The following is a 14,415-nucleotide window of genomic DNA, read 5'->3' on the forward strand; positions in this document are numbered from 1 at the left end:
GTGGGGCTTCAGTGGTGTGGGCGGTCAGCAGGCTCACAGCGTGAAGCAGGAAGGTATCATCCACCACTTATGATGGCCCTTTTGTCTCACCATTCCGAATTGGGACCTCGCCGCACCCCGAAAACCACAAAAATGTGACCGCTACTGCAATCCCTCCCTCTTCCATACCATGCTCCGCCCTCGCCTGGCCTTTCCACGTCGCACACACACAGCACTGTAAGGACGGGTGGCCCAGGGGGGAGTTAGCGAGCAGACCCCTTCTTCCTTCCTGGCGTCCCTGCCCCACCACCCCAAACTGGTCCCCTTGGTGATTTCGCCAGGCTTTCCTCAATAAAATCTTAATAGTGAATAGCAGAGCTATGCTGAACCATCGCCTGACCATGTACATCCTAAGGCTTCACCACATATAGGACAACAAAGTAAAAAGGTTTGTCCAATTCTGTACTGGGGTAATGTCTTTCTTTCTTTCTTTCTTTCTTTCTTTCTTTCTTTCTTTCTTTCTTTCTTTCTTTCTTTCTTTTTTTCTTTCTTTCTTTCTTTCTTTCTTTCTTTCTTTCTTTCTTTCTTTCTTTCTCTTTTGTTTTTTGCACATTTTCTCATTCCTTTAGTCCAATCTATTTCATTATTTTTTCTTTTCCTGTCTTTCATCTTGTTCTCCTTTATTTAATATAATAATGTCTTTCTTTCTTTTCCTTTCTCCATTTCTTTCACTCTACATGTGCTAATTTATTTAGTCTAATCGTTCTCTCCTTCTCTTATTTCCATTTAATGTTCTTTCTTTGAGTTCGTTTCTTTCTCTTTGTTTCTTTATCTTGATCTGTCATTCCATCTTTGTTTATTTCCCTGTTTCTTTCACTCATGTTCTCATTTATTTAGCTTAATCTTCCTTTCTATTTATTTTGTATCTTGTTCCTTGCTTATCTGTTCCTTTATTTAATCGTGTCTTTATGTCTTTCTCCTCTGCCCTTTTAAGTCCCAAACTAACCCCTTCTGTCACACTCATCGTCTTAGATGATACTGTAGTGCACGGCCCTTCTGTCAGTGGTGTTTCACCCCCTCCCCTCATCTCCTCGCACCCTTTCTGAATAGCTCATCAATTGGGAGTTCTTTCTTTATTTCCTGCTCGCTCCCGCTCCCGCCTCGCCCCGCCCCCTCGGCGCTCTCACACCCTCTGTATTCTCGCCGACACTTGCCGCCTGTCAGCAGTGTCCTCGTGGCAGCTGAATGAAGGCAAGTTCTTATCTGGCACTCTAATTAGCTAATCACATTTCCTCTTGATCAGTACCAGATCCTAATCCACCCCCCTGAGCCCTGCTTTGTGGTGGGAGAGGGCTGTGTGCATCAGCACAATTATGTCAAGCAGATGCAAAAAAGCGAAAAGAGGAAGAACAAACTTCCTCGACTTAATCAAACAGCTTTCACATTTATTTTGGCTCAGCAGCATCAGGATTAATATCTCACTTCAGAGGAACAAAGGCCCGAAGCAGTGTAAAGACAACTCTAACAGACAGTGCTCCTTCAGCACAATATTAAAGCGACGGGGCCGACTGGTACTGCAGCCTTCTATCAGAATTGAAAACCAGACACCTTTCCCACTGAGCTGCAGTGGTCATTGTAGCAGCCTGATGGTGACATTTGCAGCGGTAATGGTGGCTACGGTGGTGGGAGCCGTGTGGTAAAGATATTGATTGAGGTGAGGATAGCAGTGGTTGCGGCAGCGCTGGTAGTGGTGGCAGCTGGTTTGATGGTACATAGGTGTCAACTAGCCCAAGTCAGTAGGGTCACCTTCTCTAGGTTTGGCGTTTTAGTTGCTCACACTTTGCATGCTAGGACTTGTACCCCTAAATGTGTAATGGCAAAGAGAAACTCAAAATGTCAGTGTGCAATCCTCTGTTAACCAGTGCAGGGAATGGGCAGAAACAAGACGGAGCGGCACTCTGGTAAAAAATGTCTTGCCGGACCCAGGAGCCAGCACAAGACTCTCCCAGGTCCTGCGCCTTAAGAAGCAGATTGCTTTCAGACGACTCGGCACAGAGTGCTGCCAAGTCATCTGAAAGCAGACTGCTAGTGAAAGCTCAGGTTACGTTGCATGCTGCTCTTTCCTGGGGCCTAGCGGATGTGGCTCACACAGAAATCTACGAAGCAGATTTGAAGCTGCATTAGCACCCCGGATGCTAAAAAACCAAAGTCTTTCCTTCATTCAACGTGACGCTGTGCGTGTCCTGTTGAACAAAGGAAAATCCTTTTCATGGCGGCCAACCGGAGGACTCAGGACAGCGGGGGCCAGCTTCAGGCGGCAGCCAGTGTGGCCACCACCAAAGGATAAACAGATGGGGAGGGTGGGAATATATATATTTTTTTAATAATGGAGGCCCGTGGCGGGGAGGGGGCCTGTAGGTTCCATAGAGCGCCAGCTGAGATCAGAGATTTCAGCCTGCAGACCAAGTTATTCGTGCGTGCGATAATGTAGCGTTGACACCCGATCCGGGGGGGTGGATCGAATGTTATCAGCCCAGGGCCCGAGTTAAAGGCCTGAGTGGTGCGTGAGCCTTTAAAGAGGGCCCTGGGAGGATAACATCCAATCCGGGCTGCCAGATCGGGTGATAATGCCACATTAGCACCCGGGCGGAGGGCGCAGCCACTCAGATTCTGCAGAACTCGGGCTGAAATCTCTGATCAAAGCCGGTGTTCTACAGAACCTGCAGGCTGCATCCCCACCGTGGGTCTCCTTTTTAAAAAACAAATTTAAATACCCAAATCCTCCCTCCCTCCACTTACCTTTTGGCAGCCCTGGCTGCTGTCCGCGGCTGCTCCCCGCCATCCTGAGTGTTCCGGTTGGCTGCCATGGAAACGGAAGAGGGGTTCCGTACAGAGCCCCGCCTTCCTGTTCCATGGCAGCCATCTTGGGAAAGGATTTTCCTTCGTTCAGTGGAACTCAGTCTCTCGTTAAAAGAAGGGCATTCTTTTTTTTGGCACCCTGAGTTGCTGATTTTGTAACCTGGGGTGCTAATGTGACGTTAACACGCAATCCAGTGGCCCAGTTTGGTTGCTATCAGCACAGGGCACTCTTTGCTCCACTCAGGCCTTTAACTCGGGCGTTAACGGCACATTATCCCACTCAAGAGTAACCAGCTATTCAGAAGTCTCGGCAATGGAAACTGCCAAAGCCTCACAAACAGTGCTGCAGCTGTCCAAACTTATTTATATATATGTCCTGCAATGTACAGACATCCCTTTATTAGGGTGAATATTGTGACCAATCAAAACAGAAGAGTCCATTATTCACCTAAAAGGGCTTATTACTGAATCACTATAAGACACAATTAAAATTGTCTACATTATGATGTTCCCATAATGCTCTTTGCGTTTATGCAAATCGCTAGGATTGGGTTCGATGAAGAGATACTGTTTTGCGCAACCTGGCCGGAGGCCGCACCACTTGGCCCCGCCCCCATCTTCCAACAGTCCTGCCCCTCCAAAGAGGTAACAGTGCCCCCAAAACATGTTTTGCATTTGCATCACGGTAAGAAGCCACTCTGATGCCATAGGAGGGAGGAAGCATGGTGGTGGCCCTAACATTTCTGCGGTTTGGCAGTTGTAGTGTTGGCTTTAGTGGTTTTGTTAGTGGCAGTAAGGGGAGGAGGACATCAATTATGCCCTTTTATTTCAATAATTTTTTCATCTTACATCAACTTCTTCATGGTATTCGAGACCCACTCTTCCTGGATCAAAGCAGGTCGAGTCACCCTCATACTAAAAAATCATACCTATAACTCTGCACTCATTCGAAATTCTACCAGCCTGTCTCCCTCCTCCTTTACCTCTCAGAACCACTGGCACAGCTTTCTGTTTGTATTTGTGTTTTGTTGAATTTCAAAGAGAGCTTTGACAAGAAACTCTGTAGATAAGCAAGATGGCTGGCAAGGCAGCCTCAATGCAGGGCACCCCCATGCATTAGCATGCAGGACAGAGCCAGAAGCATACACATAGACCAGATGTGGTGTGGGAGCAATGGGAAAGTGAGAAATGACACAGCATACAAGACGCAATTAAGCCACACACAGAGCAGGGTGTATGGATTACTTGCATATAGATTCCTATTACATTGCATTTAGGGCGGGATTGTGATATCACATATATATTTCAATGAAAGGCAGGGGAGATGGCTCAGGGGAGAGAGGACTAGAAAGTAGCGGCTTTACCCACTTTGTGCGAATCCCCAATCATCCAGTCACTGGCAAGCAAATTTGTTTGTGTAATGTTATGTTATGTTATGTTATTTTGCATTTATATAGCGCCTTATATACCATTGGTATGGTCTGAAGGCGCTGGTAGGTTGAACGCCCTCGGGAACCGAAGTTCGGGTCAGTGGAGAGAGAAGAGAGAGTCAAAAGTGCGTGTGTGCACCAGGTATGTGTGCAGCTGGTGCGGAATTCAGGTGGTGGCTGCTTCTTAGCAGTAGGTGTGGTGGTTGAGAGATCAGGAGTATGTGTTCGCTCTGGCTGGCTTTATCCAGGACGAAAATGGCTGCGTTAGGCCTGAGGAGAACGCCTGGCTGGGGGGTGTGAAACCAGCAGTGTTTACTTAGAGTGTTGTGGGGTGAGCGGGAGATGTAGATATGAGAACAGTTATACCGAATGGTGTCATAGTATCTCTGTGTTCTAGTTGAGTGGTGATGTAAGGGAGAGAGTAGGCGTGAGGTGTGTTATGATAAGTGCTCTTTCAAATGTTCACTGCATTCCAAAACATATTATGTATGTCACGCGGTTCTGAGCGGGCAGGTCCGTTCTATTCATTTTGTTCATTTCAGGCGTTCGGGATTTTACTACACATTCATGCTTGCTTGACCTATTCTTCTCCAGTGTGCCTAACGCATGCTCTCATGTGTTCCATAAGTGTGCACTCCAGTCTTTCTTGTGCATGCATTCCAGTCTACCCAGCGCATGAACTCCTGTCTGCTTACGCACTCATCCGCTTTGTATACTCAAACGCTTTCTATACACTCATTCGCCCTCCACATTCATCCGCACCTCACACTCATCCGCTCCCCGCACTCATCGGTCCTCCACATTTCTCCGCTCCCGCACTCATCCGCTCCCCACACTCATCCGCTCCCCAACACTCATCCGCTCCCCAACACTCATCCGCTCTCCACACTCATCCGCTCTCCACACTTGCTCTGTGCTTTCCACATTCAGTCGCTCTCCACGCTCATCCGCACTCCACACTCATCCGCTCTCCACACTCATCCGCTCTCCACACTCATCCGCTCTCCACACTCATCCGCTCTCCACACTCATCCGCTCTCCACACTCATCCGCTCTCCACGCTTATCTGCTTTCCACGTTTCCCACCCATCCGTTTTCCATACTCATCCGATTTCCACGTTCATCAACTCTCCATGCTCATCCGTTCTCGGCGTTCATCCGCCCTCCTTGCTCGTCTTTTCAACATGCTCGTTCACTCTTACACTTTCGTCTGGTTAAACGTCGTCTGCTCCGCACATTCGTCCGGTCCGCACATTCGTCCCGTCTACACACTCGTCCCGTCTATACATTCCTCCCGTTTACACAGTCATCCCGTGTACACACTCGTGCCGTCTAGACACTCGTACAGTCTTGATACTCGATTACCCGGACCACCCACACATTGGCAAAGCATACTACTTGTTGGCCTGATAATATTACTTGTCTGTTCTGCGTGACTATTCGTTCCAGACACTCATCCGCACTGTGTATTTGTTCACTCTACACATTCATCTGTTTCACAACTTTCATCCGCGCCACACTTTCATCCACTTCACACACTCGTCCGCTCCACACACTCGTCCGCTCCACACATTCGTCCGTTCAGCACACTCATCCGCTCCACACTATTCGTCTGCACCAAAACGCTCATCCATTCCACACACAACATCCATTTCACACACTCACCCGACACCACACATTCATCTTTCCGCACATTCGTCCGCTCTATCAGCTCATCTGCGCCGCTCGTACGTCTGCTCCACGTATTCGTTTGTTTCGGAACACTCATCCGCTCTCCGCACTCATCCGCTTTCCACACTCATCCGCTCTCCACACTCAACCGCTCTCCACACTCAACCGCTCTCTACAACTCATCCGCTCTCCACACTCATCAGCTCTCTATATTCATCCGCTCTCGCACTCATCCGCTCTCCACTGTCGTCTGCTCTCCAGGCTCACTGCATCCTACGCTTCTGTGTTCTTCACTCAGTCGTTCTCCACACTCGCTCTGTGCTTTCCACACTCATCCTCTCTCTACACTCATCCGCTCTCACACTCATCCGCTCTCCACCGCCATCCGCTCTCAGGCTCAACTGCATCCTACGCTTCTGCGCTCTTCGCTCAGTCGTTCTCCACACTCGCTCTGTGCTTTCTACATTCAGTCGCTCTCCACGCTACTGCGCTCCTCACACTCATCCGCTCTTCACACTCATCCGCTCTCCTCACTCATCCGCTTTCTACACTCATCCGCTCTCATACTCATCCGCTCTCACACTCATCCGCTCTCGCGGCTCAACTGTATCTTACGCTTCTGTGCTCTCCGCTCAGTCGTTTTCCACTTTCGCTCTGTGCTTTTCGACATTCAGTCGTTCTCCACGCTCCTCCACTCTTCATGCTCCTCCGCTCTTCAATATTCGTCCGCTCTCCACACTCATTTGTTCTCCACACTCATCCGCTCTCCACACTCATCCGCTCTCCACGCTCATTCGCTCTCCACGCTCCACACTCATCTGCTCTCGATACTCATCCGATTTCCACGCTCGTCCGTTCTCCACGTTCGTCCGTTCTTGACGTTCATCCGACCTCTTCGCTCGTCCCTTCTAGATTCTCATTCACTCTAACACTTTCGTCTGGTCAAGCGTCCATCTAGATCTCCTAGTTTTCTGATGATTTATTCGTATTATCCACTTCACTGTTTTGATCTATATTATTCGTTTGGTATTGTTTGTCTTATGGTTTACATTCGATTTTATTTATTTATTCTTTTTTTTTTTTTTTTTTTTTTTTTTTTTTTTTTTTTCTTTTTTAGTTGTACATTTCTTGCTTCCGGTCAAATTGTTGGTTAGTTTTAGGGGAAGAGCCAGGTTTCCAGTAGTTTGCGGAAGGCCGTTAAGTCTTCAGTTAGGCGGATGTGGGGTGGGAGCGAGTTCCATAGGGTTGGGGCTAGCGTTGAGAATGATGATCCGCCTAACCTGGTTGAGTTTGTCTTAGGGATTACTAGGAGGCCGGCTGAGCTTGATCTTAGGGTGCGAGTGGGGTGATAAGGTACTAGCTTGTCTTGAAGATATTGCGGTCCGGTTTTATGTAGTGCTCGATGGGAGAGGCATAAGGTTTTGAAAGCTACCCTACGGGCTACTGGAAGCCAGTGCAGTGTCTTAAGGGCTGGGGATACGTGGTCTCTTGGACCGAGCGCAAGTAGCATTTTGGCTGCCGCGTTTTGTGCTCTTTGGAGTTTGTTTAGTTGGTAGGCATGAATTCCGAGGTATAGGGAGTTTCCGTAGTCCAGTCTTGATATGACAATTGATTGGACCGCAGAGACTCTGTTGGGAAATGAGAGATATGGAAGGATGCGCCTAAGATTTTTGAGGTGGTAGTGGCAGGATTTTGAGACATTGTTGACTTGGCGCGAGAGTGTTAGGTCGGAGTCTAAGGTGCATCCAAGATTTTTCACTGTGTTGGAGGGTGTCGGTGAGTTGCCCATGGCGGGTGGCCAGGGTAGTGGGTGTGGAAGAAGATCGAGCTTGCCGCAAATCATGATTTCTGTTTTGGAGGGGTTTAACAGGAGGTGGCTTTGGGTCATCCAGAGTTCTATGTTAAGGAGGCAGGATGCCAGGTCGGGTCGGGAGTCGGGTTTCGAGTTCAGGATTTTTAGAATTAGTTGAGTGTCGTCGGCGTAGTTGTAACACAGGATGTTGTGTGAACGAATTATTGGTGGGAGGGTGATCAGGTAAAGATTGAACAGGAGGGCGGATAGACATGCTCCCTGAGGGACTCCCGTGTCAACAGGTCGGGGTTGTGAGGTAAAGCTGGAGAGTGTCATTATTTGGTGCCGGTCTTTGAGGAATGAAGCTATCCATTTACGGCCGGTTCCGCGTATTCCTATGGAGTGGAGTCGGTCTAGGAGGATTGAGTGATTGATCGTGTCAAAGGCGGCCGATAGGTCGAGGAGGATTAGTGCGGCGCATCCGGCGGAGTCTGCTGTCATTTTAAGGTCATCCCAGATCGAGGTTAGGGTGGTTTCAGTTCCGTGGCGTGATCTGAAGCCTGATTGGGCTGGGTCTAGGAGGTTGTTGGTTTCGACAAAGGAGTTTAGTTGGGAGTAGGCGGTTCGGTCAATGAGTTTGGCAAGGAACCTAGTGTTTGAGATTGGGCGGTAGTTTTTGGGCTCGAGTAGATCGAGCAATGGTTTTTTAATTAGAGGTTTGACGTGCACCGTTTTGAATGCGTCGGGAAAGATACCGGAAGAGAGGGAGGAATTTATGATAGATCTTGCGTATTCTCCTGCGCAGGTTGAGGCAAAAATTTCTTTAAGGGTTGTGGCTGGGCAGGGGTCCAGTGGTGAGCCAGAAGGTTTGCGGGCAGATAGCAGTTTGAGAAACTGTTCTGGCGATATTGGACTAAAGGATTCAAACGTTGGTTGCGTGGAGGTTACGGTTGCAGGGCTGGGCGGTATGGGCGGAGGATTGCTCGGTGGCTGAAGTTGAGCCATCTTAGTGTTTAAAGTTTTTGTTCTTTCGATAGCCGTGTTGTGAAAGTGGAGGGAGAGTGAGTCGCACAGTGATTGTGTGGCGGTCGGGCTGGTTGTATTGCAAGCAGGATTGGTGAATTCTGAGATGATTTTGTGGAGTTCTTTGCTTGGGTTTTTGCAGTTTAGGATTTGGGTGTTGTAGTGGGCTTTTTTTGCTTTCCGGATTTCGGACTTATATTGATAGAGGTGACGGGCCAAGGTGGTCCTGTTTTCGTGGGTTTTCTCTTTCTGCCATTTGCGTTCTAGGTATTTGTAAAGTCGTTTAGTGGTCTTCAACTCAGGAGTGAACCATCTGGGGAAAGGGGCGCAGCGGGTTGATGGTTTGCATGGGGGGGTGAGTCGTAAGAGGGGTGCGTTGAGCCATGAGTCAAAGGCCTCAGGGGTTAATTTGTTGTCGGGCGGGCAGGTGGGTGGTGGAGATTGGAGGAGTGCCTCGGCTAGGTCCGGGGTGATCGTTAATTTTTTCCAGCATTTGCGTAAAATCGGAGGTTCGGATGCAAGTACGGGAAGGGGGTCAGGTGAGTGGATGGCGAACGAGAGAATGAAGTGATCTGACCAGATGATTGGGGTGGGGGGCTTTAAATGAATCAGGGTGTTGGAGCTAAAGATGGCATCGAGAGTGTGTCCTTTGTAATGAGTCGGGCCGTTTATGTGGGGTTGGAGATTAATTGCATCTAAACCATCAACCAGGGAGTGTGTCATAGGGTTGGTGGGGATGTCGAGCCATATGTTGAAGTCACCAAGGAGGGTGAGGTTGGAATGGTTTAGTTGCATGGTGGCGATTGAGTCGCAAAGGTTGTTTGCGAATTGTCTATCGTAACCAGGGGGCCTGTAGATTATTAAGAAACTGTGAGAGAGCGATGGGGAGAGGGAAAGTTTAACGAGGAGAGATTCGCAGGAAGGGATGGAGGGTTGGTTGTCGATGATCGAGGCGCGGAAGAGAGATTTGAAGACGAATGCTACCCCACCTCCTCTGGATGGACGGTTCAGTGGGATGAGGGAGTAGTCAGGGGGAAAGGCTTCACTAGCGATTGGGTTGAAATCATTGGAGAACCAGGTTTCGGTGATGAAAACTAGGTCTGGATTGACGGAGGTGAGGAGGTCATAGATGCAATGTCTGTTTTTTGCTACGGAACGGGCGTTAAATAGGATACAGTTCAGATCGGCAGGCAAGTTAGGTGTAGGTGCTGGACCGGGGTGTGGCGGTGGCGGAGAGAGCTGAGGAGGGGGGTTAAGGTCGGTGATGCTAGAAGGGAATAGTGGGCGGGCTGAAAACTTGGCAGGTTCCTGGTGGGGCTGGGTGGCTTGGTGTGATAGGATGATTGGATTTGGGTTGGGTGATTTGAGGGAGGGGTGTGGGCGGGGGGGAGTTTCAGTTGCAGTTGATGAGAAGTCGAGGGAGAGGGGTTTCAGGAATGGGGAGGCCACGGGGGAAGGCGGAGAATGCGGGAGAGAGGGGGTGGGTCGGGACAGGGGAGGCGAGGAGTGCTGAGAGATTGAGGGGGACCAGGCGCGTTTCCTCTTTAGTTTCTTTGCTGCGACTGGTGTGTGGGAGAGGGTAGGGGGTTCAGAGGGGGAGAGGGAGGCAGCTTCGGTTCGTGCTAGGGCTCGGCGCGCAGTTTTTAGGGAGGGGAAAGAGTGCGGTCGGGGGGGGGAAGGTGGCAGGGGTATGAGGGCAGGGCGGTGGGTGGGTGATTTCTGGGTGGGGTGTGCTAGGTCTGATGGAGAGGGGAGCGGGTGTGGGCAATGCTGGCGGGTCGGGGGTGGAGTTCAGGGGATGAGTGGTTTTAGGGTGAGTGCTTCGCCATCGTGCTCCTCTGGCTTGGTGTTTGGAGAGGGGAGTGGCTGCTTGTGTGGAGGGGGGTGGGGTGATATGGGAGGGAGGGGTCGGGAGGGAAGGTAGATCGGAGAGTGGGGGTGGTCCCCTGCGGTCGTTTCTGGCAGGCTCAGGTGGAGTGGGTGCGCTCATGATTGGTGCTGGCGTTCGGTTGATTTAGGAGGTTTTCTGATTGTAGTTCTAGGATCTGGGGTGTCACGCCTTTAGGCGCACTTCTGGGTTTGATGATATTAGACTATTTGGTGCTCTCTAGGTACAATAGTCGGCCTAGGATCGGGGGTGTCACGCCTTTAGGCGCACTTCTGGGTTTGACAAATATTAGACTATTTGGTGCTCTCTAGGTATAATAGTCGGCAGATGATTATTAGTTTATTAGGTACGTTTCTGAGTTCTCCTGTGCATAGGAGAAGGTGTTGGTCAGTCACTAGATTCAATTTACTTGGAGGGGTGTTAGATTATTTGTCACTGCTATTAGAAATGCTTTCTAAGTTCATCGAGAGATATATGGGACATTTTAGTGGAGCTTTGGACGGGTTTTAATTCTAAGTCCAGTTGGGAACACTTCTATAATCAACTTTTCTCAGAGAGGCTATTGGGTGCAACTTCAAATTCAGTTGGGAACACTTCTAAAATCAACTTTTCTCAGGGAGGCTATTGGGCGCAACTTCTAAGTGCAGTTGGGGACACTTCTAAAATCAACTTTCCTCAGAGAGGCTATTGGGTGCAACTTCAAATGCAAATGGGAAACACTTCTAGGATCAACTTTTCTCAGGGGGGCTATTGGGCGCAACTTCTAAATGTAGCTGGGAACACTTCTAGGTGCAGTTGGGGATACTTCTAAATACAACTTTGCCAAACTGAAGACAAAAGGGAAAGCACACAATGCCATGGTGTCCGAAGACCGCTTTCATTTTTGAGACTGAATGTGCTGCCCTCGTCCAGGAGCCCAGACACAATATTTAAATGCGTGCTCTCCAGGCATTCAATTGAGGCAAGTTGAAGATCACTATTAGTCCCATTGAAATGATCACACCAGTTGAGTACTCAGAGTTGAGCACTTTGGCTAAACCAATGTTCAACAAACCCTCAATTTGTATAGTTGAGGTCTTCTTAAAATTGTAAATGACCTCCTGTATCTGTCCTGTTTTTTTTTCTGCACGCGTAGTTGAGCTTTGATTGATCACTAAGAAAGATTCAATGGAGCTGAACCCATTCTTCCAGTTGAGGGTTTGGTGAGTGTTTAAGTGAATCAGCTAATATGTGTTTGTTTCTATTTGATATTGAACATTGATTGAACAAACACAAATAAAGGGTAGAGGGCACATTGATATATATTCACCATAACCTCTGCAACAGCTTGCAGCGACCCATGTTTCTGTCGGGTTCAAGGGATTTAGCCGGAACCCTGCATCCCTATTGCAGCGTCACTGCACAGTGACAAACACAAGATATATGTGTTGCGTCCACTCTTCCCTATATTGCGGGCGCCTTTCCAATTAGAATATTTGTGTGGTCATCTTCTTGGGGAAGTTCAGTTTGTGTTTAGGTTGCAGGTGTGAACCTCTAGTACACACTTAATGTTGAACCTTGAACTTTGTAAGTCTTGTATTAGTGTTTTGGAGTCACAAGATGACTGGGTCTTTGGTAGCTTACCACATAGCACTGTGTCGAGTCTTAGTTGCAGGTCTGGCCCAATATGCCCCAGGACACCCTGTGCAATTCCAACCCATTTTGCCTTTGAGTTTTTGTTATAATGCCATGTAGAGCAATCAACAGACAAAGATGATAGCAAACCAGGATCAAGAATGCAGCTTCGTGCATGAAGCCTTGACCTGGTTCGTGGTCTTAGAAGTGTTTAAAAATAACAGAAAAATAACAGAAAGTGAATAACATTTGAAAAATGTGCAGGTCTCAAAAACATGTATCTCTTTGAGATGTTTATAGATGTGAGACCTGCATTTCACTGTGTCCCTTGAACTAGATTCTGGGAGTGTATGGCTGAATTACAAGTGCCTGACTCCATCATTGTGGCAATTAAACTATTATACCGCGGGAATGATGCATCTGTAAGGTAGGGCTTCGGTGGTGAAACAACAAAGAAGTTCCCAAATTCAAAAGGGTTGTGCCAGGGTTGCATCCTGGCTCCCAAATTATTTTGCGTCTTTATAAACCAGGTGATAGATAGCTTACTTTCCACCCAGATGGATGTGGCGTCACTAGGTAGTGATACATTCCCTACGTTGATGTTTGTGGATACAACACTGGTCACTTTGACCCAGGGAGTTTGATTAAGCAATTCTCTATTTTCAAAGAGTTCCGTAAGGACAAAGGGCTGAAGGTTAACACAACTAGGACTACATTGATGGTAATCTCAAAGAAAAGGAAGAACATACTATGGGTCAATATGTCCCTGAATAGTGGGAACATTGAACGAGCCAGTTCATATGACTACCTTGGGTTGGAACTAATCTCAAAAGGAACATGGTTTGACGAAGTGGACAAAGCCAACCTGTTTCTAAATATGTACAGCTGGGCAATTGCTATGCTTTCTAGAGATCATTGAGGGGCTGCATTGAAGGTCTCAATAGAAGCTTACCATCCGCCGGCACACCAGGCTTCCCTTTATGGAGCCTCATTATGTGGCCAAATGTATGTGAAGCAAGTAGTTTCAGAGAATGGTTTTCTGAGAAATATCACTGGGCTTCCCCGGTCTACTCCAAGAATCCTGCTACTGCTAGAATGTGTAATCCAGAGTCCGGGCCATGGGGGTAAGGAGGTCTCAGACCAGCTGGGACTTGTACTGAATTATGTTTATATTGGAATGTGTAACTGTGTGATGATGTCATGACCAACCACGGAATGATCAGCGGATATTGGAAAACCTGCACACTTTTTAACTACAAGCGCAAGGGTTCAAAGTTAGAAAAGTGGTTAAACATCTTAGAGCTCTGGAGGATGTATGAGAAAGGCAGGAAGGCCCGTAATGTTAATGTCTCAGAGGAAGGACTTAAAAAGGAGGGTGTGTCATGATGCCTACCCCCGGGGACCCAGACCAAGTCCAGCAACCCCGGAAGCAGGCATCAAGTTATCCCAAGCAAGCCCAACAATCCCTGCTACGGGCTATTTGGGTGCAGTCCTGGCGTCTATGGCGCCAGGCTCATATGGAGAGTCAGTCCTGGCGCCATAGGCACCAGGCTCATAGATTAAAACTTACCTGGTGCAGACCATGCTGCAAGAGCTGCAAGCCAAAAGAGGCTTGGAAGGGACTACTTTACCTAGGGACTATTTTTTACTCGGGTGGGGCTGGGGAGGAATACTTGCCTGGGACTACTTTGGAGGCTATATAAACCACGCCCGAAGAGCAGCACACGCTTCACGTTATTCTGCATCCAGCAGCGTAACGCTCACCATGCCTGCAAGTCTGCATCCAGTCTTCTGCCACGCCCGCCTCGAGTTTGGAACTCCTAGAAGAAGGGAGAAAGAAGGAGAAAAGGTTAGAACAAGAGCAATACCTTTGATCCTTACCTGAATTCCCGATCCATCGCGCCTTCAAGCTGGAAGAAAGAAGTTATTTTATGCGCGCCACCTCGCCTGCTGCAGCGCTGCGTTGAACTCACCGGCCTTCGCAGCATCTTCACATTCCACCGCATCCTCCTGCATGTTCCCGCCGCACTCCGGCACCTAAGGAGAAGGCAAGAACAGCAAGGTGAGCCAAGGGAATACACAGAGGAATATTAGTTACCCCCCCATAGACTTACCTGATTTTACCACCGGGTGTTTCTATTCCTCTTCACGGGTCGGCG

At 48.5% G+C, this 14,415-nt stretch overlaps 1 protein-coding gene across 2 annotated transcripts in view; it reads right to left on the reverse strand.

Moving 5' to 3' along the window:
• The window catches only part of GRIN2D (glutamate ionotropic receptor NMDA type subunit 2D), a 1,678,351-nt gene that overhangs the window by 347,636 nt on the left and 1,316,300 nt on the right, over positions 1–14,415 (reverse strand). The window lies entirely within an intron of this gene.

This window comes from Ambystoma mexicanum, chromosome 1q (genome assembly GCF_040938575.1).
Source record: "Ambystoma mexicanum isolate Mex_15411 chromosome 1q, UKY_AmexF1_1, whole genome shotgun sequence".
NCBI classification, from domain to species: domain Eukaryota; kingdom Metazoa; phylum Chordata; class Amphibia; order Caudata; family Ambystomatidae; genus Ambystoma; species Ambystoma mexicanum.